The following is a 27,524-nucleotide window of genomic DNA, read 5'->3' on the forward strand; positions in this document are numbered from 1 at the left end:
GCCTGAAGATGAAGTTATACTTTACCAATGAAAAATCAGTAAATGAACAGATCAAATACCTTCAATATGGACCATGAACTATTATTAGGAGGGCTATCTAAAAATGCATTTTTCACTGTTAATTGGCCATGTTTCTATAAAAGAAGACTTGTTTCCTTTCCAGCCATAGTACCATCATGGACCAAATGTAAACTATAAAATAACTGACCTAGTTTCGATAAGATACAGCATAATATTTTCATGCTTTTTACAACACAAAGCCATTATTTCTGACTAGAAGCAAAAAAAACTAATAATACACCAAATTATATATTCAATGAACAAAAAGTAATCCTAAATTAACCTCTCAGGTGATATATTGAAGACAGAAGGGACAAAGATGGTAAGAACTACATACCAATCTGTGGATTAGGCTGGTATACTTTGTTCATCCTATAGCTCTCAGCCCAAACTGAAAGTGTAGAGTAAAACAGTATTCAGGCCACCTCTATTAATAAGATGAAAACCCTGGTCTTCATATTAATGTCACAGACAGTTCACCCCATCTCTGAGTACCAAGTCAAATTAAATAAATACATTGTTGAGCAACACCTGTAATGTACTTTGTTATATGAGATGGAGAAAACAAAGTCATTAAAACTTATTAATAAAGAAGCTGTGATCTAAGTACTTCAAAGTTAAAAAAGTCATTAGCAGAGAAAGAAGTAAAACAAGGAATACATTCCAGAATGCCAGGAAAGGGGTTGCTACAACAAAACGTATGTCTGTATGTTAAAATATAAAAAATTAAAGAGCACCTAAAATACAGTACCAAAATTATAGAAAACTCATTTTTGATATCTGAAATTCTTGGGTCACAAAGAGATGAAAAGGAAGGCTTGGAGTTGCAGTGAATCAGTAGGTGGTCTCTCCTAAGTACTGAAAGGGCAGGAAGAACCTGAAGAACAAGACCGCCGCCGGCAGGCCCGAGCAAGATCGGGGCAGGCCCTAGATTTCGGAAGGAGCCAGAGATAACAGGACCCAAACACTTTCATCATCTAAGGAGCTCTAAGCATCAGGGCTTCCACATCCACAGCTCAGTCTGCCCTTGTTTACTTCCCCAAGCATTTTTCCGTTGACAGATCTTGGACTAACATACTCATGAATCTCCACCTTATATCCAGTCACCTCCACAGAGAACAGAGGGAGCGGTCTGTGGCCAACCTACTTCTTTCCAGCCATTCTGTGAGTATCTTCCATGATCTTCCACAGATTCTGTGAGTATCTTCCATGGCCGTCATCTGAAATTTCTTTGTCATATGCAGCACCTTTACAACCACAAAGAGCTATCAAAGTATTGCCGTACAAAGATCTGAGTAAGAAAACATGATAACTGAAATACAGCCATAGGAAAGCGAATCCAGCCACTCAACCATTATGCAATAATTCCAGATAATGGTTCCTGATTTGGAAGAAGAAAAGAAAAGAAAAGAAAAGAAAAGAAAAGAAAAGAAAAGAAAAGAAAAGAAAAGAAAAGAAAAGAAGATGAGATTATATGAGGAAGGGTGGGCACTGAGTATCTTAAGAGGACTGCTACTTAAGATACATAAAATAAGGTCTATTCAGTAGATGCTATTTTTATTTTGAGAACTGCTATTCAAACACAGTTTAATAAAAATACTGAAATATAGCAAAGTAATTAGCATAAATTCTGGAGTTTATGCTGGGCACAGTCTTCCTATCTGGGTATTCTTAGGCAAATTACTTAATCTCCAAACCCAGGTTTTATCTGCAAATTAGAAATAATACTTACCAGAGTAATTGTCTACTCAGGATCTCATTGAAAAAAAAACATGCTGTCCCTATTCTCACACTTCATGGTTCAAGTGGGTCTGACCCACACCTCCTCTAGCTGTACTTTAGGGATGACTGTTCAGGCCTGAGTAATCCTCGACCAGTTATGGGAAGCTATGTGGGGATCCCCATCACCACAACAATTGCTAGATCTCCCTCACCACCACCATGATTGAGGTTATTTAGAATCTTTCAAATCTCAAAAAAAATCAACTAAGAGAAAAGTAAAGCCAAGTGACAGAAAACCAGAGTGAGAGATGGATGTCTTTCGACATACCATGAGTTTAAAGGTTATTTTCTATTAGGGCACCACTATATTCCCTTTCTTACTTCAACTATTTAGAGATAGGTTTTTGTCTAAACTACTACATGGAGTTTTTATATTTGTATGTGAGGAAAAACTGAGATAATACCCATAAAGCACTTGTCATATAGCCAAACTTAATAAATGTGAGTTATTTTTAGGTCCAGAATGAGAGATTATCTAAACTTCCCTTTCCAACATGACAACATGAAAAACAATTTTCATGCGACTCATTAAGGTATCAAGGGTTTCTATTTTCAAAAAAGTCATAATCAATAATAGAAAATGTTGGGGCGCCTGGGTGGCTCAATCGGTTAAGCATCTGACTTCGGCTCAGGTCATGATCAGGTTATTGGGTTGAACCCTGCATCGGGCTCTGTGCCGACAGCTCAGAGCCTGGAGTCTGCTTTGGATTCTGTGTCTCCTTTTCTCTGTGCCCCTCCCCCACTCGCACTCTGTCCCTCGCTCATAAATAAATAAACATTAAAAAAATAAATAAAATAATAGATGTTAATAATAGTTCAAAAACATAGAAGAGAAGTCTCAAAAGGCAACAGGTAATTTGACCAACAAATGAACTGAAGACAAAATAATACTTATGTCTTCAGAGAAAAAAAGAGAGAAGACTCTTGGGTCTAGGCTGGTTACTGAAAGGCTTCATAGACATAGTATTTCAGCTGGGTTTTGAGAAACAGGAAAGCTCTGGAAAGTTGGAGGGAAGAGTAGACAACATTCCAGGTTTGCATCTACAATAATATGGGTGGTGGTGTTAAAGCCCAGGAGGACACTCTTTAACCTATAAGACAGGTTTTTCGAGAAGAAGCCAAAGAAGAAAAACTAGAACAAAAAGCTCAATTCAGAGGACAGCTGTGAAGGGCAAGTTTAATCATATTGCACAGAAAGTGGTTTTTCACTGAGATCATCTGGAAGTACAAAGGGATGACATTAGGTTGCTCCTATAATTCACAGTCAGCAAAATTTTAAAAATTAATAAAAATCAGAGGAATGTCTTGAAAGACTTTTATAATCAAATCACACATCTTTGGATACATTATATCATATTGGCTTTTTCCCTCCTTTTTTCTTATTCCGACCATAATTGGTCATTATTTTACTCAAATTCTACAGCCAAACCAATTACAATAAATACACAAATACTCTAAGGCATAATGCAAAAGATAGTGTGGTTTTCTCCTCAATATCCCTTCCTCAGCATATAAGAGCTATGTGATTTGAGAGATCGAGCCCAACCCCTGTGGTGTTAAATTTAAAGCAACCATGGTAATCCCATGCTCCTTACCAGTGATTGCTAGTAGATGTTCCTTACCAGCAATCTATCTCCTTCAGTAGGTTGCCTTTTCATTTGTTGATGGTTTCCTTTGCTGTTCAAAAGCCTTTTATTTTGTTAAGGTCTCAATAGTTTATTTTTGCTTTTGTTTCCCTTGCCTTAGGAGACATATCTAGAAAATGTTGCTAAGGCTAATGTCAAAGAAATTACTACCTATGTTCTCTTCTATACGTTTTATGGTTTCAGGTCTCACAGTTAGGTCTGTAATCTATTTTGAGTTTATTTTTGTGTATGGTGTAAGAAAGTGTTCCAGTTACATTCTTTTGCATGGAGCAGTCTAGTTTTCCCTCACTGCTTTTTGAAGAAACTGACTTTTCCCCATTATATTCTTGCCTCCTTTGTTGTAGATTAACTGGCCATATAAGCGTGGATTTCTGAGCTCTCTATTCTGTTACATTGATCTAGGTGTCTATTTTTGTGCCAGGAGCATACTGCTATGATTATTACAGCTTTGCAATATATCTTGAAATTTAGGATTGTGATACCTCCAGCTTTGTTCTTCTTTCTCAGGCTGGCTTTGGTTATTTGAGGTCTTCTGTGGTTCCATAGAAATTTTAGGATTATTTGTTCTACTTCTGTGAAAACCGCTATTCATAGTTTGATAGAGATTGCATTGAATCTTTAGATTGCTTTGGGTAATATGGACATTTTAACAATATTGATTTCTCCAATACATAAGCATAGAATATCCTAATGCAAATTAATACCATGAGATATCACCTTACACCTGTCAGAATAGCTAGAATCAAAAAGACAAGAAATAACAAGTATTGGCAAGGAGGTAAAGAAAAAGGAACCCTTGTGCACTGTTGGTGGGAATGTCAACTGGTGCAACCACTATGGAAAAACAGTGCAGAGGGTCCTCAAAAAATTAAAGATAGAAATATCATGCAATCTAGTAATTCTTTTTTTCCAATGTTTATTTGAAAAAGAGAGAGAGAGAGAGAGAGAGAGAGAGAGAGAGAGAGCACATGCAAGTGGTGGAGGGGCAGAGAGAGAGAGAGAGAGAGAGAGGGAGAGGGAAAATTCCAAGTGGGCTCCACGTTCAGCACAGAGCCTAACATGGGGCTTGACCTCACAACCATGAGATCATGACATTAGCCAAAATCAAGAGTCCGACGCTTAATTGACTGAGCCACCCACCCCACAATCTAGGAATTCTATTACTGGGTATTTACCCAAAGAAAATGAAAATTCCAAAAGGTATGTGCACCCCTATGTTTATTGCAGCATTATTTACAATAGCCAAGATATGGAAGCAACCTCAGTGTCCATGGATAGATAAGTGGATAAAGAAGATGTGGAATGTGTGTGTGTGTGTGTGTGTGTGTGTGTGTGTGTGTGTGTGTGAGATAGAATATTACTCATCTGTAAAAAATGAGATCTTGCCATTTGTGACAGTATGGATGGACGTAGAGGGTATTATGCTAAGTGAAATAAGTCAGACAGAGAAAAACACTATATGATTTATTTCACTTATATGTGGAATCTAAAAAACAAAACAAATGAATAAATGAACAAATAAAAAGCAGAATCATCACACTTAAAAATACAGAGAACGGATGGTGGCCAGAGGGGAGGTGGGTGGAGGGATGGGCAAAATGGGTGAAGGGGATTGGGAGGTACAGGCTTCCAGTTATGAAATAAGGCATAGGAATTAAAGGTACAGCATAGGGGATGTAGTCAGTGATACTGTAATAGTGTGGTACAGTGGCAGGTCATAAGTACACTTGTGGTGAGCATAGTATAAACTTATTGAATGCCTGTGTTGAACATCTGAAACTAACGTAACTTTGTGAGTCAACTGTACTGAAAAAAAAAAAAAAAAGAATAAAGCTGGCATAGAGAGGACGGCAGAGCTAAGGGAATTGCAGAGATAAGATGCTGCAAGCACTGGACAAAGTCAAGCCAACAATCTGCCCTATCTCTAATGGCTGGATATGTGAAATAGTATTTTCCTTTATTACTAAATCTGGTTAGACTTGCTTTTCAAATACTGCCCTAATTTCTTTAAAAAAATAATGAGGCAGTATACTTGTGTATCATTTGCAAATAACTGTGATCCAATAATACATCTAATCTCATGGGCCTCTGGTTATTCCTAGAGCCTCTAGAAGACTCCAAACAGTAAGAAACAGGATAAGTAAACAAGTGGAATGGAAGATCTCTATGTATCAGAAAGGTTCTGTCCAGGTGATTCATTTCAGATGAACAGAACACCATCTTCTGAAAAGATGAAACAGTTAGTTGTCAGAGTCACTCAGACTGGTCCTGGCATTCTTGTCAACAAGGGCAGTCCAAAGTTATACATAACCAAGTTTCTTAAACACACACACACACACACACACACACACACACACACTTTAGATCCTACACTTCCTCTTTCCTCCTACACAGCTAAGTAGGGGCATTTTATTCCCTGATCATATTAAGGAAAAGAAATCCTCACAGATGAGGCTCTACCTAAAAAGGATTTTTTGAGCAAGCTGATGTTATGTTTTATTGCCAAACAATACTTTGTGGTGCAGTCTCTAGAAGTGCAATTAACCATGTAAACCAACTATGAAATGGACTAAATGCAGTAAAATGAAATTTTCCTAATGTTCACTCTTGTGTAAAAAATAATTTTGGAATTTTTAAAGAAATATATAAATAATATAATGTATATGCCAACTTCTGAGGAAATTACTGCAGCGGATACACATTGGTGAATGGTGATCAAGAGGAAGCAATCATGCTAAAAAATAAAGGTAGAACTCTATGCATAAGAGTCTATAAACACAGTAACTTGCGGCAGATTATATCATCACTAGACAAAAGGGAGCCAAATATAAACTATGAACAAAGACTTTGCCCACGGTATTAAGCCAAAGAAATACTAAGATCAGAAACATTTTAAATGTATACATTATAGTTCATAGCTAAAAGATGATATTCTTCCATGGCTGAAATGTAGTTCTTTAAAAATATTAGAACTTCTGACAGACACCACATATATTGGGACCATTTTAATTATTTTAAATGTTTATTTATTCTTGAGAGACACAGAGAGAGAGAGAGAGAGGAGAGACAGACAGCCAGACAGACGGAGACACAGCATGGGCAGGGGAGGGGCAGAAAGAGAGAGGGAGACACAGAATCCTAAGTAGGCTCCAGGCTCTGAGCTTTCAGCACAGAGCCTGATGCAGGAGCTGAAACTCACAAACTATGAGATCATGACCTGAACCGAAGTTGAACCAACTGAGCCACCCAGGCATATTGGGACCATTTTAAATGTCTTTGTTTTGACATGAAATTTGATAGCCCCAAATTAATACTTGAGTACTAGAAGTAAAAATTCTAAATTCACATAAAACAGCACTGTCTATTTAGGCCTATAAATAATGACCAAGCCAGTAGCTTGTGCATAGAAAACATACCTAGTGTTTAGAAAACAAGAAGTAGATGGAGAAGTAGATAGGGGCAGGATGTGTACACAATGTACCTAGAACATCTTGACATGCCACATACCAAGGACGCTATCAAATATGACTGCAGTTAGGTCAAAAGTACTCAGGAGTAAACCTGAAGAGATTTCCATTAGACAAGGGTGAGACAATTTGAGGCTTCAAAAAGACTAGGAATTGCAATAGATCAAACTCAGCAAATATGCTTAAATTCATGATTTCATGATGGTATTTAAAAGAAATTACTTGGTTACCTTCTGAAGATGACAGGAAGCTGTTCTATCCAAATGGTAAAATATTTGCCCCTCAAGGTGAAACACACCCTTGTTTTCATCTTACCCCCAAAAGGTAAATAAGATACAAACTTCTGTTACTGTTGCTAAACACCTATTAGCTCCAAATATTCTACTTTGTTTAAAAAGATAATGGGGTGGCGCACCTGGGTGGCTCGGTTGGTTGAGCATCCAACTCTTGATTTCGGTTCAGGTCATGATCCCAGGGTTGTGGGATTGAGCCCTGCGTTGGGCTTTGTGCTGAGCATGCAGCCTGCTTAAGATTCTCCCTCTTCTCTCTCTGTCCCTCTCCCCTGCTTGTGCTCTCTCACTCTCTAAAAATAAATAAATACATAAATGAAATAAAGATAATGCATTCATTATACTAAAGCCACACTCTCTTTTCTTTGCAGATTCTAGCAGAATGAGTTGAAGAATGCACTGATTCTAATGTTGCCTTCTCTGGCAAATCAAATAACCCCTTTCCAACCTGAGTAACCATTAACTGCATTTAATGTCACTAACTCTCATCACAACTGGACAAAGGCATTCTTCGGCAATGTTTATCATTATTGCAAGTTGGTTACAGCTACAGTTTAAAAGCTCAATATAATCCTGTCTGTAAAGGTTGACTGCACAGTGACCTTAGTCAAAATACAATCTGTTCCATAAAACCTAAGCATGGTCCAAGGAAGTCTAAACAAATGAGTCCATCAATGAATAGGAGGAAAATCCTTTGTTTTTAATAAAAATCATTCATTACACTCCTTGCTGTAAGTACACACACACACACACACACACACACACACACCATGAGTAATGTTCCATATTTCACAGTTAAGGAAATAAGTCAATACTGGATATGATCAATATTGCTAATATTGATCAATATCTGGCTCTCCTCTTCCCATCCCAATGAAATTAGGAGTGACCATATAGTTAGTTCTAGCAAAGGAATATGAGAAGTAATGTTGGTCACTTCTGGAATAAAGTAACTGCCAGTGCTCAGCTCTCCAGTCCTCTCTTCCTTGGCCTGGGAGTTCATGGAAGCAGGCATATAAGGAGGTACCTTAAAATTAAGTCCAGAAAGCAAAGCTAACATGTGGAGTCACCTAAACTCACAAGGTTTGTAAATGAGACTTTAAGATTGTTTATAACAGCAGCATAACTTATTCTAACCCAAACGATGTGCTACAATTCTGTGTTTTTCCCAAATATCCCTTCCACAAAGATCTAATAAAAACTCTCTTCCTATATCGATTGATTGAGGCTAACCAAATTAATTGCATTATGGAAATGAAAGGATTTAGAATTAATATTTTCAGGATGGCAAACTGTTTGAAAATGTTATTTACATTTGATAAATCATGCCTAAAAACTATAACACAACAAATCTGTACCCTTATAAATACAACTTTATTCTAGGATTTCTCTACTGGACAGAGAATGGCATGAATATAATATCACATGCAGTAGCCACTCTGAGCCTAGTTCTACCTTAACAACTATGGGCGGACATAAGGGAAAGAGCAATTGTTGATGACATTTATCAAGTCTCTCAAGTCTCAACTGATTCTGAAATAAACTGATAAGGCTTATATTTTATTGACCTCCTAATCCTTAGAACCAAAAGTACCTGGTAAATGAAATTTGTTTTTCATGATTTCCTCAAATCTGCTTGCTTTGATGAATCCAGTATACTACCAAAGAGTATTAAAATATAAAAAATCCATTGTGAGGTTTCAATAAGGCTCAGTCCAAGACTTTTGTTTGATGCTTTCTCTATGTAAAAATACTAGAGCACTTCTAAAGTGGAGCTTTGCATCTTTCCTTACACGGAGAACATTTTGTATAGTGGTGTTGTGTAAAAACCATACGACATTTCCAGGAAATATAATCACCTTTCATCCAAAGCCTCAGCAATCAACAGTTTGAAATACTATTCCCTGCTGAACACACAGGTATTTACCTGGGTCATGAACTAAAGTGGCAATTGTCCCAAATATTTCTGTTCATTTGATGGGTGCCATAGGAGCTTAAATGGACATGGTGGTGACAGCAATGTATGGACTATTGATTTGAGTGTGACTGAGGACTAACAGAATCGCTTCCTCAGCCACAAAGGTGTCCTAGGAGGTCTGCTAGCCCAGAATGACCTGGTGGCTTTTGAGGTGTATGGGTACCACCCGACACTACACAATAATGATAGAAATGTATGGAAAGCGGAGATAAGGGCTCCAGCATGTATCTTTGGCAGCAAAATTCACAACATTTCATTTCTTTAAAAAAAAAAAAGACAGTGGGCAATAATTACACAGTTTAATTACTCCTTTGGGTTCCACAAAGAGCTAAATAAAATAAAATAAAATCACCAGCCACCAATCTGCTACCTGTGGCAGCTGAAAAATATTCTAGTGAAATTCAGGGGCAAATAGTGAAATGAGCATCTCCCAAATTGTTTGGAAAAGGATCTTCAGTCTAAGAAGAACTGACAGCACAGCTTTAAGAACAGATAAAGCACTGCCTCAAGGATCTGTCTTGCTTCCTTACTTTTTTAAAGTAATACCTTCATTTGCATAGTAATAACCCAATTATTGTAAGATTAGGTGACAGGAATCTCATTATTGCTATTTCCACAAAACAGTCAATATTCTATTCAATATCTTTTAATGTTACGCACCTTAAAACATAATTATTTCAATATACCCTCATTCATCTTTAATGTAATTTTCTTTTTTAAAAAACCTTGCCATAATTGTTGGTTTTTATGGAATATATTAGTGTTTAAACAAGCACTTTTCCCCTCAGGCTGCTATGAGAACAAGCAGAAGAAATCAACAGCTTGGGGGCATTTCTGCCTCCCCCCCCCCCCAGGAAGAAGTCCACCAAAAGACCAAAGGCACAAACACTGCTACTGAAAAATCTGTTGTAACAACCTCCACACTCTTCCCAACACTGCAGTTTCCCCTCCTGCTCTTTCACTTCATGCTCCACAAAAGATGCTCCCATAATGAATTTTCGTCTTAAGGCAACTTCAAAAGTGTTAGCAAATACATTCTGTTAAATTTCAAATTGTATGATCTGGGCTCTTTTCTTTGTGAGTGAGTGAGTGAGTGAGTGTGTGTGTGTGTGTGTGTGTGTGTGTGTGTGTGTGTGTTCCCAGACCACACTGCCACACTGTAGTATCAAAAAACAAAACAACAAAAAAAAAACCCACATCCGAGACAGCTGACATACTGGGGAGACCATCTGCCCGCCATAGGTTTACCTGCCATAGGCTTTTACAGTTTCAATTACAAGATAATCAGTACAATAAGTGGCTGGTTACCAGATTAACGTGGGAAACAAAGCAAGGAAGTAGACGGGAGAAAGAGAAAGGACTGTCTACATTAAGAAACTATAGAGCCATACATGCTATTACTCCAAAATGATATCAGAATTAATGTACAGTGAAAATAGCAGTTAGACTTTGTCATGAGAGGAAGTAATATCAAAGGGCTGTGGTTTGGAATCTGGAGTTAACACTCCTTGACTGTGGCCCTACTGACTACTATATTCTTTAGGATGTTAATCTCTCCGAACTTTGTGAATGAATATTCCCTATTCATGAGTATTACCATTAATTTATAGAAAGAAGCACTATGTTCCCTAGTCAATGCCAGCTAAGTTTTCTCAAGATATAAACTTTATCAATCATTAACATGATTCATTAGTGTTTTTTGCATGTTCTGATGCAGAGAATCTCAACAGATGTCCCTGGGAGCATGCCTAACCACAATCTTACCATCACACACCCAAAGCATCAAACCACACTCCACTCTTCCCATTCTTGACCTTTGAGTAAAACTGCAAGGCTGACCAAACACCTTTCTGCATGTTTAATGAATTTTTAGGGGATGCTAATTGTATTTTGTCTTTTGTCTTTTTTTTTTTTTTTACAACAATGGGAAACCACCATTCTTTGAAATGAGTTTGGTTGCTACAGACAATTTTTCCCCAAGCAGAAAAATTATATAGGCCAATTTCTGTTTTAGTAAGACTTTACTGGAATTAAGTTGTATAGCTTATCTCTTTCAAGTGGCTGGGCTGCTCCTCAGAAACTACTCATAGCAGCTAGGACATGAGTCAGGCAGACATTTAGGACAAACCCCAGCCCTTCAGAGAAGAATAAACTCATAGAGCACACTTGCAGTCAAGCTCACCAGCCTTAGTTTGTGGCGAATATAGAACTAGAATTCAGTCTCCAATCTCCTATTTCAGAGCTCTTTCAATTTTCTCTCACACATCATTTACAATCCAGACTTCATGGGAAGAATGGCAGTACACTACATTGATGGAGTGAGGTTGTATTTTTATCCCTCACTAATACCACCATCAGATGGTCAACCAAAAAAACTCAAACAGTGACAATTAAAGTCGACATTATATACAGGCATCAGACAATGCACTATTTTATCTAAAATATCAGAACCACCATTTTTTAATGAAAATCTGAGGCCTAAGAGGTGTAGAAAATTGCTCAAGATCACAGAGCAACAAGTTCCAGGGTCTGGATCCAAAACCAGGTCTGCTTTCATTTAAGTTGCTGTCATACAAAGTTTACATATATAATTTACTTTGTTTTTTGGCTTGGACTTTTACAACCCTGTCTTTGTTGAACACACCAGACACCCTCCAAGAATGCAGAGAGATTGTACATGGCAAAGCTAACCCCAGACTATCCAGTGTCCAAAACTCCATGTAGTCTCATGCTTCCTTATCTTTGGGCATGATATTCCCTTTTTCTGTAACACTCTCACCTTCTTCTATTGACTTTATCTCTCATTGTTTATCTACCAAACTTTTATCCATGCCTCAAAATCATGGTCAGTCATCACCTCTTCTGAAGCCTATCCCTACTACCCAACACATTCCAGGAGAATTAATCTTCCCTTCCTCTACTATTTCTGAATATTTAAGCTATATATTCAATTACTAAATGTAATGATTAGTTTACATGCCATCTCCCTGAAGGAAAGCTCCTTGGGGCCTGGTTTAATTCATCTTGGTATCCACAGTACCTACAAGCAATATACTTGAAATGGAGGTGTTGTTTTATAAATGTTCAACTGGTACTGAACTAAAGATATCTATCCAAATTCACTTCTACCAATTGTCACATTCTTCTTACATGAAATATTTCTGTCTATGCCTTTTCTATACAAAAAATAGTTCTTGTTCCCCTCACCTCACCAAGAATGCTTTATGCATAATAGGTGTTCCAGAAAAGTTTGTAGATTTGCATTGCTTATAGGATTTTTTAAAAAAGAGAGGGAAGGTCAAATAAATAAGATCTTACAGATTGCTTTAAACTTAGTAGAGAATGTTAGTAAACTTCTCCCTTCTTGAATCACCTTCAAAGCATGGTATTGTATCATGTGAGGGTACAGAATAAGTACACTGTACTGAAAACTCGATCACTGACTCCCTGGTTAAAATGCTACTTTTCATGAGGATTAATTGAGTGCAATCTTTTATCTGTTCCTATTCAGCATATGTACTGTATATCTGCTATGCATCCGAGGACAGCTGCCATTCTATTTACAGCATTATCTAAAAATGGCAACATTAAATCTATCTTCCATCTCTTTGAGATCTTTTTCAACCACAGAATCATCTCAGATGTTCTGCTTTTAGAGCAAAATATATGAGGTGTGAATGTGTGTAACAGTAAAAGACTAACAGGCAGAAATTCACAATGGTGGAATTATCCACTGGGGGTTGATAAAACTTCCCTCCTTTTCCTATCTCAAGAAAAGCTACGGGAAGGGAACTCGCAAACATCAGGGGGCAAATTAAAGAGGTAGCCAACCCTGCCCTTACACCCCTATCAGGAGTCTAAGAGCCTAAATATTGATTTTTCAGGGCTCTGTTGCTGACGGCAGTGATTTTGAACATTGACTGAAAAACAAACAGCAGAGGTGTGTGCTGATCAACCTCCCAAATACTACATCACATTCCAGATTTTTTTTTTGAGAGAAAGTTAAAATTAATCATTCAGTATTGTAAGAGAAAGGGAAATCTGTGACTGTGTTATTTATTATAACTCTCCATATTATATTTAACACAAATTCTGTTAACTTCACTGAGAGCTATTATCACAAGAGGCAAAAACCTGATTTTACACAAAAACAAACAGTACTACAATCCTGACCAATCTGAACAACTTGGGAAAATTTATGCTCCTTTAATTGCTTTGTATTCAAAATTTCAAATTTCAAAACAAATTCTTTTGTCTCATCAAGCTTAAAGTCCATTTTGAGAGGCAACTGGGTGGCTCAGTCAGTTCAGTGTCTGACTCTTGCTTTCAGCTTAGGTCGTGATCTCCTGATTTGTGAGTTCAAGCCCCACATTGGGCTTGCACTGATAGCACAGATCCTGCTTGGGGTGTTGTCTGTCTCCCCCCCCCCACCCCCGCCTCTGCCCCTCCCCAGCTCTCTATCAAAATAAATAAATAAACTTAAAAAAAAAGTCCATTTTGAAAATCAATGTGGCAACTAAACAGAGCACAAAGCTGTCCTTTCATGATAAGGATCAGCTACACTTAAGAAAAAATTAAAATTTAAATCCTTCCTTTAAGAAGATAATTTGTTCACCATGGAACTGGTCTTATAAATATGGAAGCCATCATTCTAAAAGTACTTTGCAACTTGGGAGTAGTGCTGTGAATTGGTTGAGGGTGGAGCCAGACTGCCTGGGTTCAAATACCAATGCTACCATTTACTAGCTGTGTGACCCTGGGCAAGATAAATAACCTTCAGTGACTTACTTGCATGGTTTCGAGGAATAATTGAGCTAGCACGTATAAAAAGTGGTTGGGATAGTGCACTCTATGTAGAGAGAAATAAAAATATGTTACTAATTTTCATTATTAGAATAGTCTCTGACTCAAAATGTAAAAATACATGAATTGGTTTCAATATTTCTCAAATGGGAATGGGGTGAGGAAGACCCACAAAAGAAAAGCTTTTACAAAAGAAATTACAATGATACAGTCACTGCATGTTGCTTTCTCAACTAGCTCTTTTGGGGGGAACAAATTATACACACAGACACTCAGACACACACACACACACACACACACACACACACACACACACACACACGTCGGAACTTTACATGAGCACAAATACCTGCATTTCAAAATGCTAGCCTTTATAAAAAGGCATGTTTTGTGGATCATGCAATATGTTCTTTACAATGTCTAATGCAGGCAAATATACAAATGTTTTAGTCAATAAACCTCCACATTATTTTTATTTAATTAAACAAACAAAAAAGCTAAAGGATCCTAAAAACAACATCCAGCACAACACGTGACATATATATTGTTCCCAGTTTGGCAAATGGCAACTCAATAAAGGGGACAAGTTGCATAATGAAACACTCACACCCTACATCTGTCATTGGCATTTTCAACTGTTTCAAAAGCTAGGTCAAGTGAAGGTGAAATTACTAGTTATCAATTTTTCACTGATACGAAATTTGAAGTTTTAAAAGAAAAATCAATGTTATTCCAAAAAGCCAAATCCATTAACACAGTTTTTCTTACCATGCATTTTACTCTAAAATTTGCATTATCACTCATCAAACCATTTTTTAAAAAATCTTGGGAGGAGCAATTTAAGTACACACCAATAGTCTATTTGAAACATGAGCTAAAAGTTAAAGATTTCAAAGTGGAAAATACATGTTACACTTCTTTAAAGAAAATCTAATGCATAATTTTTACAAGATGCCAAAATCATCAAATCATTCATGTTATTAATCTTGTGTGTTTGCTGACTGGCAAGGCTTCCACGGAGTCTGTCTCTAAAGGACTATAAAGCTTTCAAAATACAGTTATGAAAAGTGGTAAATCCACACTTATATTACCACTAAGACAAGAAGGTAGGTTTTCAAAAACTAGTATGAAAATTTAACCGCAACAAAATTATAGTTAAGAAAATTCTAATTTCATGTATATGATATTTATGAGTATGTGTGTTTAATATGTAAAATTCATTAAACCTAAAAGTATCAATAAAAGTAAAATAAATATCCACTCTATGAGGTAAAACAGAAAAAAACAGTACCACACACACATTGATGTAGTTATGGTCTTCTGCTGAGGACAGTAACTTTGCTTCATTACAAAGATCCCAGTCCTTGGAGTTAAGAGATCAGTTTCTGACTTTATTGTATTCTCCTTGTTGATGCATTAGCAACTACATTTCCTAGCCTCTTGGATTACAGAGGTCTGTCTGGCAAAAAAACCTCATTTTCAAAGACCATTCACAAAATAAAACTTTGTAAATTTTATCTCCTTTGACAGCCATCAGCAGTAACTTTATTATTTATGCCAAGACAGGCAACCATGGTGGGGTCTTGGTTCTACCACTAATCAGGTTACTTGCCAGTTCTGAGCCACAAATCTAGTCATATCTGAAATCCGAGTGTTGAAATGGATTATATCTGAGGTGTCTTTATGCTTGAAAATTGTATAATTAAGTTACCTTTTCCATATGGGAATTTAACCAAAATTCAGCTTTACTGCAGAAAAGAGGGTTAAAATGTGCTCCCCAATCCCACAGAAGAGCAAATACAAAGCAGAAAGCTGTCTTAGTATTGTTTTTAAGAAAAAGGTCATATTCTTTGGTCTACTACAGCCAAGCAGTGTATATCTATCCATCTCTGTGTATATTTCAGATGATAAAACACAGGCTCTGAGAGATTATGGAATATACCCAAGATTATAGAGCTAGCAATTGGTAAAGCTGGGGTTCAAACTCAGACCCTTCTGACGGTGAGGCTTGATGCTTCACTTCTCAGGACAAAGCTCATTGAGAAGATGATAACTGAGAGGTAACTCTATTGCTAAATCTATTAAATAGCCCACTGATGCTAAAGTTACCATCACTTTCTACATTTCTTATGAAAGTTCTATCCATTCCTTGGTACCCAAGAAGGTAATTTCTATCTTTCACAGGGAAGTTATATTCAAGTATACCACACTAGCTGCTAATGACTGGCTAGAGAGGCAAGAATTAAGGTAAATGACTTGGTACTTGATAATGCATTTTATGATGATAATGGTACTTCTTGAAAATTAGTCAGACAGGTATGGGGGCTTGGTAACAGAGCCCAAGCAGAGAAAAGAAACAAAACAATGTACTTTCTAGTGCTTTTCTAGCAGGATTTCAAGATCTCTCTGATTACCAGGGGGAAATTATTCCACTCTTTCCACTGGCTTATGGTTCCCTCAAAGCTTCGTGACAATGTTACCTCATCTCAGAAATCTCAAAGACTAGCAGATTGAGGACACTGAACAAGCAAGCATGTTTAATGTGACATCTTATATATGCCAAACGTCCTCACTGTATTTTATTGTAGTTTTCAGCAGACTGGAGCCCACAGACCTGGATCTGAATGTTGGTTCTGCCATTTACTAGTGCTACAAGTTTGGTCAAAATTATAAATCTCTTGCTTTAGCTTCTTGTCCATTAAAGACTGATATTGCCAGGAAGCTCGTGAAATTGTTGTGAGGAGTCAAATCACATATATAGAAGGACTACAGTGCCTACCCCATGAGAAGCTCCCAGTAAAAGTTAGCCGTTATTACTATTATCAAAAAGCAATAAGGGGTGTCTGGGTGGCTCAGTTGTTTGAGCATCCAACTCTGGCTTGTCATAATCTCGCTGGTTCATGGGTTCTAGCCCTGCCTTGGGCTCTGTGCTGACAGCTCAGAGCCTGGAGCCTGCTTTGAATTCTGTGTCTCCCTGGCTCTCTGCCCCTCTCCCACTCATGTTCTCTCTCTCTCTCTCTCTCTCTCTCTCTCTCTCTCTGTCTCTCTCTCTCAAAAATAAATATTGTTTAAAAAAGCAATAGGATATGAGAATTTGTATTTTTTAAAATAACCCTGATGACAGAATGCTGTTCATAGTAGTAATTAGGTCATGGAAAAAAAGTTCCACTTTAACAAGTTGCATACAAGATTAAGGACGTACATAATGTCGTATTTTTTTTAATTTTTTTAATGTTTATTATTTATTTTTTTTTGGGGGGGGAGCTCATATACAGCATGAGCAGGGTAGGGGCAGAGAGAGAGGGAGACACAGAATCCTAAGCAAGCTCCAGGCTCTGAGCTGTCAGCACAGAGCCGAGGTGGGGCTCGAACCCATGAACCGCGCGATCACCACCCCAGCTGAAGTCGGACACTTAACCGACTGAGCCACCCAGGTGCCCCCATAATGTTTCATTCAAGGGGAAAAAATATACAACTACAACTGATCCAATTATTAAAAAAAAAACAAACAAAAAAAAACCTAGATTTCCACAAAAAAGCCTGGAATGTCTAGATGCATTCAGCAGTTGTTATTTGTGAATCAAATTTTATTTGCTTCTTTTTTGCTCACCGGTGTTTTCTCAATCTACAATGACTATTTTGTAATAAAAATTTCATCTTTAATTTTCTTAAAAGAACTATATTCATACTTCAAAAATTAAAGTGAAATTTAAAAAAATCTATATGAAGACAATGTCAGGTAATAAATATCAGAAGTTAATGCCCTGATAGGATTTATGATCTACTATAAAATTAAAAGCCTGAAAATCAAGGTGATTATTTTCAGATGGTTAAAATAGTGCTTAAGGCTTTGTATTAAGCAAAACAGATGATATGACATATTAACACTAAATATTTTTAAAATCCAGGGCAAATCTATAATACCTTTTAAAATTCAACATGTATTAGTTTCTAACGATTTTTCCATGGGTGAAATCTTTTAGCACCAAAAGACACCCGATTTGGTTTGTAGTACACACTCACGTATGGCTTATTATCTACTCATAGAAGTTGGCCACAGCAAAGTGGGATGTTTCTACAAAAATGAGTAGGAAAAATTACTAAAATTGTTTTCAATTGGACTGAAGAAAAAGTACTGTTAAACGGACATTCGAAACATGCTTTTTGAAGCAATCAACAAGTAATATTCTTTTTGAAGGGGATCATGGGAGTTAACTCGATAAGAGCAGCCTCTTGGCTAATGATGAACTGTTCATCTTGCTTTGGTCATGACAGAGTGCTAAGGATAGACGTCCATTTAAAGGTTGTGATGTAGTAATCAATATTGAATTCTCTGATGTTTTAAATGTAAGGCTGATTAGCAGGGAAACTGAGGGGGAGGGTGGGGAAATCACAGAAGTAAGAACCCAAGTTCATTTTGCAGCCCTACACTTGAAAATGTAGCAGCGCCCCTCACCATCTTCCTGAATCTCGGTGACTTCTCAGTAGTTCTGCCCACATTAGACCTTCTTTGTAAATTATGCAGACCAAGCTGTATGCCTTGTTCTCTCTATATGCTTCCCCAAAAGTTTACTTCTCTCATTATAAATCTTTGTTTTCTATATAAAACTCAACCTAAACCTGAAATGCTAGCTTCTTGCCCTTTAAATGTGAACAAGGACATGGTCTACCATGTCCAATGTCACTGACAATATGGGATTATTCAGAGATACACATGGACAGAACAGAACAGGGAAAGAACTGTGTCTCAGAAGTTGAGAGAGGGGAAATTTCCCAGATGAAAGACGTGAATCACAGTGTCAAACACTATGAGATACGAAGTCAGGTAGCACTGCAAAGAGACCACACAATCTGCATATGAGAAGGTCATCAGTGTCCTTTACCAGAGTAGTAGAAATGACTTGGTATGAGTGGAATAGTGATCATGGTGGGGAAGGAAAGGTAAGGGAGAAATTGAGGAAAACAATTACAGAGAATAGATTGCCTTCAAGGTGCTAGGGCTATGTATAGAAAGAGAGTCACAAGGCATTGTATGAATTTGTTTGAGCCTTGGAAGTGTCATGGTTTGACTCCTCTGCCTGAGAGGGAAGCCATCCTCTGTGTCCCAACAGACCCTTTGTTGAAATCTCAAAAGCTGAGCTATTACTAGCACTACTTCCTGGACATTTTCTGCACTCACCAGAAAGGCCCCTCTCTTCTCGGCACTGCCCCTCCACCAACTAATGGAGATGTGGTATTGCCTGCATATGTTCCCTTCCATTCTCTCCTGGTAAAAGGACACCTTTCCTTTTAGAGAATACATTCCAAGCAATTTGACTGGAACCAGCCACCTCCACTCCAAAACATGGAGGCATTTAACTGAGGACAGCTCAATGGAAGCATGCCATCTCCCTGGCCACCTTGAATGATTCAAAAAAGGCACAGAGTCCTAAGTAGGCCAGTCATAAGAAACCTCCTGGGCCTACCAAACAACAACAACAACACTATACACTCTTTCTCTGGAAATACTAGTTAAAAGAGTGTCATAGCCTAGAGCTGCTTCTGTAAGAAGAAAGCTGCCTGTGCACAAAGCTAATATGGAGAGGAGCAGAGTAATGGGAAAAGGGATGTGTACTCTGTCCTGATGATATGTTGTGCCTAACGTGTCATTTCCTGAACTTCCTCGTGATATGAGCCAATAAATATCCTCTTTGCCTAAGTTATTTCAAATTGGGTCTTTATCATTTTCAAGAAGAGATTCCTAATCCCATTCACACCTCACTGATTGTATGTTTCTGAATATTACAGGAATCTGTACCAAGGGAATCCCTCTATTCCGCTAGATTCTACATTTCTTGAGGGCAGGAAAGACATGCATCTACCATAATGACTTACACATAGTATCTGACCAATAAATACTTACTAAAACAAATGAGCAAAAGCAGTTCCTTTATGGTGCACCATCAAGAGCTAAAATTAAACAACTCAGCAACTAAATGAGAAGATCACAACGAATAATATACAGTGATCTGGTTTGCTGTGCTGGTTCCCCTCCATCTGTCTAACAAGACTGTCCTAAGCATGTTTATTCCTGTGTCACTCCTAGCTCCATCTCCTTCTCACCTTGTTCACTCAAGTGGGAATGGAATATTCATATTTTAAACTGGATTTACAGACGTGGAAATTGTCTGTCTACACAATTGTCAATCTTTTTGAGAAGATTAAAATTGCATTAAGAACAAGAATAAGGGAAAACTCATTGCTAGACATAGCCCTTGAAATCAGGAAATATATGTGCTAGCATGATGCCCTGCACATACTGCCTGTTGTTCAATAAATATCTGTTAAATAAGGAAACATCCTAGATGGGGACAATTTGAAATTTCAGTCAGTAAAAATCTGAGTCAAATTTAGACTGCTGACTAAATGGAGAAGAGAAAGGCAAGAGGTAAAGGACTGAAAAAAAAAAAAGTCTTTCTTGGCTTGGACAGCCATATTCTGCTACTGGCCAGTGTCCCAATACTGGCTCTTCCTTGTAGTGTGTGTTTTATGAATCCCTAGAGAATCACCTTGCTGTGGTTCTTGGGCACTGGCAATGTCATAAATGCTGACTGAAGGAACCCCCTCAGCTCCCACATCAGACCACCAAGCTCTAGTCTTTCTGCTAAGGGTGTCTTCCTCTGGACAGGAAATTCTTCCGAGTAGGGGTGGGAGTGGGGAGAGAGGCAGTGGCTGAAGACACCATAATTGGCTCCCTTCTAGAGGATTCACGTATCACCAACCTCCAGGAGACCACAACTTTTTCGTACTAGTTGTGGAAATGGGGTTTATTCCTACTGCATCCCTGTCTCTTTGCCATGGGCTCTTGCCTTCTGACTTTTGCATGCTTATGATGGGCACCAGAACCTATGCTCCCATAGGCCAGCCCATACACCAAGCTCCCTGAGTGGTTCCCCCACATCCTGTCCACATGAGTTTTGTGGGAGCAGGAGTGAAGAAGAGGGAAGAACGAGAGCAATACCTATGCAGCCTTAATTCTCTAAACTGGAATTCTCACTACCAGACTCTTCATCAATCCTATTATACTCTTCCTTCCTCTGCCCCTCACATACCCTCTCCAGGTGAGAGAGAGGCAAGCTGCAAAATAAGCACACAAATGAGATTTCTCAGTCTCCTAGAAAATCCTGAAGAGACGGTTTGACCCACATTATTCTTGGTCCTTTTGGAGCCCTGCCACAGCTCTCATACAACTCAGTAAGTCAAATATAATGACCTGTTATATAGGTGAAATTACTGCATATCCTGGTTTTGAAAAACATGACTTTGCTATGATTTGGGCCACATCCCACAAAGTTCATGGATCCACCTTTTACCAGATAATCATCTGAGGTTGCTAGTCGGGAAAGAATTCTTACCGTAGGAAATTCCCATTTACTTTTTTCCACTGGTAGGGCTAGGATGAGAACCCGGGATTTATTTCCCAATCCAGAGCCTCTCTCCTGACACACTGAGGAAAGGAACAATAATTTCCTAATATAACCCTGGAAGCAGAAAAATAATCAGAAATGAAAAGAAAAAAATCCCTCCTCTGTCCTTCTGTATAAAACAAATAATCCTCTACATCATCCTACACTGCATGTGTGATAAGGGGCTCCATCCTCTCTTGTATCATATTTGGTATTCATGCAATCTTTCTCCTCCTACAGTCCACCTAATCTTATGAAACATAATTCTTTTCTCTCTTCCTCCTCCCTACACACACTAAATTCCTGATTCTCCTGGAGTATGTGCAAACTATTACACTAACCTTCTTTTAAACCAAGAACCATACTTCAACCTAAATCAGCTGTTGGACAAGTGTGTTTACTATTTTATATTATGAGCTTGGTTTTTAGCATCTTTTATGACAAAAGCGTTGATTTTTCCCCTTTACAAAGTGGCTGTGGCATTCTGTGGCGGCATGCTACAGGCACAAGTTCATGGCAAGTTCAGAGGAAAGGAATGTTCAAAGAAAACCGAACCCAAAGCATTGTGGGTAGTGATATGGAAAGTTGACAAAACAATGATAAACAATGGGGGGAAAAAGAAATAATTAAGTGTTCTGAAGCACTGTATCAGCATTTTATGCATTGTTAACTTTTTTTTAGGAAACTGTTTTATTGTGTGTGGTTTCATGGAGAGATACTAACCCAGTCTGTTGAAACACCCTTCTGCATGTATAATGATTATAAAACTTTTTTTTTTAATAAAAAAGAAAATGGGCAAATATGTCTGCCTGAGATAAGGCCTTCTGAACAAAAATATAATACATGGAAATCCTTTCTTGAAGTGCTTTGTGGATTTAAGGAGGTAGGAAACTTAAAACAGTAGAGTTACAGTAAACACATAAGTCTAAACAAGGTGTGAAAAATTGAACTATATGCTGCAACAGGCAAAACAAGAAGTAAAAGTAGCTAACAGAGGAAGGTAAATGCTTTACAGATACAAAGGTACTTCTGGAAAACAATTTGAGCTCGTGAGATCTGTCAAAGAGACACATTTTGAATACTGGTAAAATGCAATCCTACATCAATCACAGTTCAGCCTATATTTACTGTCTTGTTAGGTCCATTTCAATGTAGATTATGTCCTTTTATTTGCACTCATTTAGTTTCTGGAATGATTTTAGGCACTACAGATTTGTGAGTGGACAGAACACACAAAACTCCCTGCACCCATGAACATTACATTCTAGTGAGCAGAGAATACAATCAACACAATAATTAAGCATATGTGTATGAGAACATGCTGCATAAGAGGAGAAAATAGAGCAAAGAAAACAGATGTATTGTCAGGGGTTGGGGCAGTAGGGGGAGGTCTGCTGTTTTAGGGTTTAAAAGTCATAAGAGGAGAAGTTAATGAGGTCACAATTGATCAGGCTTGAAGGAGGTAAGAGAGTAACCGTTCACTTAACTGAGAAGTGTGTGAGCAAAGAGCATATTCAAAGTTCCTGAGGCGGGAGCCATCCCAGTAAGTTAGATGAATATGAAGAAAACTAGGGTGGATGTTGGAGAGGAAACAAGGAGTGGAATGGTTCATAATGAGTTAAAGAGGTAACTAGGGAATGGGAAGGGTCAGGAGATCATAGGTATTATAAGGACATTAGCTTTTATTCTGAGGGAGAGGAGAAGCTATAGAAGTATTCTACAAAGTGACATGATCTGAGATATCGTATGCTAACCATTTCTTTCCATAAGACATTACAATATACAAGTTTTGAAGCCTTTTAAAAAAAATGTTTGAGAGAGAGAGAGAAAGTGCAAGCAGGGGAGGGGCAGAGAAAGAGGGAGAGAGAGAATCCCAAGCAGGCTCAGCACCATCTGTGCAGGGCCCAACATGGAGCTCAATCCCACAAACTTCAAGATCATGACATGAGCTGAAGTCAAAAGTCAGATGCTTAAACAGCTGAGTCACCCAAGCACCCCCAAATTTTCAAAATTTTTTCCACTTTGTGCTATGTTTTTTAAAACATCTTTTATGGGCCTCAAAACCTAAACGGACAAGATGGGGCCAGGAAGTAAAGACAGAAGTGAAAATATTGTATAATGGTTACCATAATATCACTTTCTTTCCATGAATACCTAAGATACTACATGAATTAAGTGATTTTCATCACACCCTGCTAAAGATCACTGATTGAATCCATAGTACCAGCCAGTAAGTGTGATCTGCCTTAGCATACCAAACGAATTTGATTCTGTCATATCTTAGAGAGACAATTTACTTCTTCTTTATATAAAACAGGTCGCTAGAAAGAAAGAAGGGACATACATTGTTGATGTTGATGTCACTCAAGTATCTGTTCGTTTTGTTCAGCACATGTAAGATGCTAGAACAAGAATGAGTTGTCATAGTTTTAGAGATGTTTGATAAAGAAGCACTGAGACTGGATAGCTGTAGGAAGGATAAAATCTCCTAGCAGGCCAGGCTGCACAATAATCAGTATTGACTCAAATCAGATGCTATTGTGCATTATCAATATAACAGGCTGAGACTGGAGTTTTCTTTAGAGGAAAAACTGTTTTGAAATAACACGGTAAAGCAGGCTTTTTCAACACCCATTCCAGTACAGTGCTACCTACAATAGCTGCAAAATGTCCTGCTTTCTTGTCAACTATAAATACAGGACTTGGTCAGTAAATCCTTCACTTATTATTCCATATTCAAAAATTTGAGAAGCTTCCAGAAACCTACAGTCTTTAAACTAGTGTTTAACAAGGAAGTGGATATCGGGGAGGTATGAGGAACTGAGCTAGTTCGGGATAGGAGGTTGCTGATATTTCAAGGTTCTCTAAACACATTTCATATTTCAATGCTACAACCTTCTTGATATGTCTCTAGGATAAAAGACAAGGAACTATTCCCTTTCAAACAGAGGAACAGGGGTCTGTAAAACCTAATCATTAGGGACTTAGCCAAGTTAAAGATGCATTTCAAAGTCTGAAGAGAAGAAACATTCCTATTAAGCATTCAACTATAAGCCAGGCCACTGTATTTGTGTGTATGTGTGTTTGCATGTGTGTGTATTATGATTCCCACTCTATACATGAGGAAATTGAAGGACATATTCAAGGTAGATGCAGGAGCTTGGGCAAGAATGGGAATGCAATATTTCGAGGGTGAATGCAAATGGCACAGAAATAGAAAGTTAGCAATGGGACATGAAATTTATACGAATTTACCTGTAGAAGATGCTCTTGTGTACTATTCACCCAACAACTAAAGATCTTCCCTTCAGTTTGAAGCACTCACTGTCCCAGCTGCTGGCAGCACTGAATGCTAACAGCTCACAGCTGATCCCCTCTCTGGGCACTGGCTCCGTTGAAGGGAGCTGCCTCGCTGGAGGCGAAACTCCTCCCCAGGGGCAGCAAATGTCTAATGACTGCTAAATAAAGAGGTACAAAGGACAGCCCCCTACCTCAACTCAGGATAACTCCGAATGGCCAGCCCAGCTCTAGAGCTCCCCATAGGATTGGCTGTGTCCTCTGCTGCAACTGCATCTCAATTCAAACTCTCCATCTGCCCATCCTGCTTCCCTCACCCCTCATAGGTATTGTTCCCAAGAGCACACAACAATAAACCTCATAGATGCAAATACCAGAGGCTGAGAGTATGTTTCCAAAGGAAGCAGACAAAGGCAACACCACAAAAAAATAGACACTAGATGATAACGTTTCCCACTCTCTGAACGAATGAGATTGAAACGTAGTGACTGATTCTACTGGGCACTTCCATGGGCTAGTGTTAGTTTCTAATGCAATTCCCATTATAACTGGAAGCAAGTCACAAGTACTCATACTGTTACAAAATGCTTGTGTTTAAGTTAAAATGATAATGATTCATTGACTTAAATGAGGAATTGTCAATTAGTACGTGATTTTATAGGGACTGTGAAGTAGCTCTGTATCTCATGGAAGCTATCTGGTGGTCAAATCTGGTATCAAATATATCTAATTAACTGCATATCCCTCAACACAGTAAAACATGTTTTCTTGAGAAGCTTGATAAATATTTTATTAATTCCATAATTGTGTAGGAGTCCAAGGAGAGTAAAAAAATGTGGCAAAAAGAAAAATATATTTCATAGTAACAGACTGCTGAGTTTCATGTAGATCCAAAGAGAGACTCATTATTAAAGAAATAACTTGAACATTAAGACCAGGAAATAAGGATCATAAGGAGTCAGAATGGGTTAAAGTGGTAACATAAAGAACATATCAGATATACCATACTGGGCATCAGTTAAGATACCTCATGATGGTTTTGTTGAGGTCAAGGCAGAGATATCAGCTGAAAAATAATAAATAGCTAAGGTTATAAAATGCTGGACAACTATATCCAGAGAGAACAGCTACCCTAATTGATAGTTGGAAGGAAAATTTTTGGTGGCTCCACGTTTTCTCTTTCTCATCTTGTCTTGGTGATCTACAAAGGAATGGGGGCACATAGGGAGGGCCTTGATTTATAGGCTAGAAGCAAGTGTTGATGCAAACGGGGCTGACTCTATTTTCTAAGATGAAAATTCACTAGGACAGGCACAACATGTTATCTAAAGAATTATTATACAATCTTAATCAGAACTGTACAATACAATCCTACAACAGGCAATAACATGAAGTAAAAAAGGTATCACAGCACAGGACTTTCCAGATTATGGAGACCTCAAAGATTAAGTGTTACTCAGAAGACACTGGCAACTGACATTTAACAAATATATATTGAGCCTCTCACATATGCCAGGAATTGCTTTATGCACTGAAGATATAGCTATGAACAAGAGATACAAGACCCTGTTGCATTCTAATGGTGGGAGAAGCAGAAAGATAATAAATAGCTAAAAAAAATCTATTATGAAAATATCCTGTCATGATGACTGCTATGAAGAAAACAAAAACATGGCACTATGATAAAGAGAAACCGAAGCTACCTTAGACTGAATTCAAGAGAAAGCCTTCCTGAAAAGGTGGCATTTGAGCTAAGGGCTCAATAGCAAGTTAAATCAGCTATTTGAAGGTAAGAGGAAGAATATTCCAGTCAGAGAGGACCAATACTAAAAGGCCTCATTTGGATAAGCTTGGAGAGCATACTCATTTGGCTGAAACATACTGAGTGAAAGATATCAAGGTTAAGAGTTGAAATCAGAGACACAAGCAATAGTCAAAGCTTTATGCATTGATACATGGAAGAGACATAATGGATTTGTTTGGAAAGATCACTCTGGCCGATATTCAAAGAACCAAATACTACAGGGAGAGGTGGTCAGAATGGAAATTCAGAAACCATATAAGAAGCTATTGCTCTATGGGGCTCCTGGGTGGCTCAGTCAGTTAAGCCTCCGACTTTGGCTTGGGTCATGATTTCATGGTTCCAGACTTTGAGCCCCGCATTGGGCTCTGTGCTGACAGCTCAGAGCCTGGAGCCTGCTTCAGATTCTGTGTCTCCCTCTCCCTCCTCCTTTATGCTCTCTCTCTCTCCTTCAAAAGTAAATAAACATTAAAAAAAAAAAAAAGAAGAAGAAGAAGAAGCTATTGCTCTAGTAGGCAAGAGATGATGATAACAGGAAGCTCTACAAAAGTGAAATTTAGCGAGACCAATCATAAAGCTTGTTTTTATACCCACAACCGCCCCCCCTCAACGACAGCACAATATAAGATAGGAGATTCATGAGTGAGAGAAGCACAGATTTTAAAGGAATAGGGTAAAATAAAATGGTGGGGGTATGTCAAATGGACATGGAGGCCAACCTGCAAAAGCTTCCAATGGCCAAAGCTGGAACAATTTGAGCAACAAAATGAATAATATAGTATGGAATTATAATCCAAAGTATCAAATATCCATGAGTCCACACTATTTTTAAATAAATGATTGAATAGATAAATGGGAGAAACTGACAGATTTCCCATATAGAATTCCAAACAATTTATGTAAATACTCTGCCTCAAGGAGATGGAGTTTAACTATTCACATCTTGAGTATGGAC

The 27,524-nt window shown here is 38.0% G+C and overlaps 1 protein-coding gene across 23 annotated transcripts in view; it reads right to left on the reverse strand.

The window, feature by feature from the left end:
* Positions 1–27,524, reverse strand: part of SOX5 (SRY-box transcription factor 5) — a 1,017,940-nt gene that overhangs the window by 877,240 nt on the left and 113,176 nt on the right. Inside the window, exon 1 of one of the 23 annotated variants that reach the window (XM_045062618.1) lies at positions 1,208–1,301. The exons of the other annotated variants lie outside the window; for them this stretch is intronic. The gene's annotated coding sequence lies outside the window, so the exon portion shown is untranslated. Of the gene's footprint in view, positions 1–1,207; positions 1,302–27,524 lie in introns of those variants that run through there. 23 annotated transcript variants of the gene reach the window in all.

Source organism: Felis catus, chromosome B4 (genome assembly GCF_018350175.1).
Source record: "Felis catus isolate Fca126 chromosome B4, F.catus_Fca126_mat1.0, whole genome shotgun sequence".
NCBI classification, from domain to species: Eukaryota; Metazoa; Chordata; class Mammalia; order Carnivora; family Felidae; genus Felis; species Felis catus.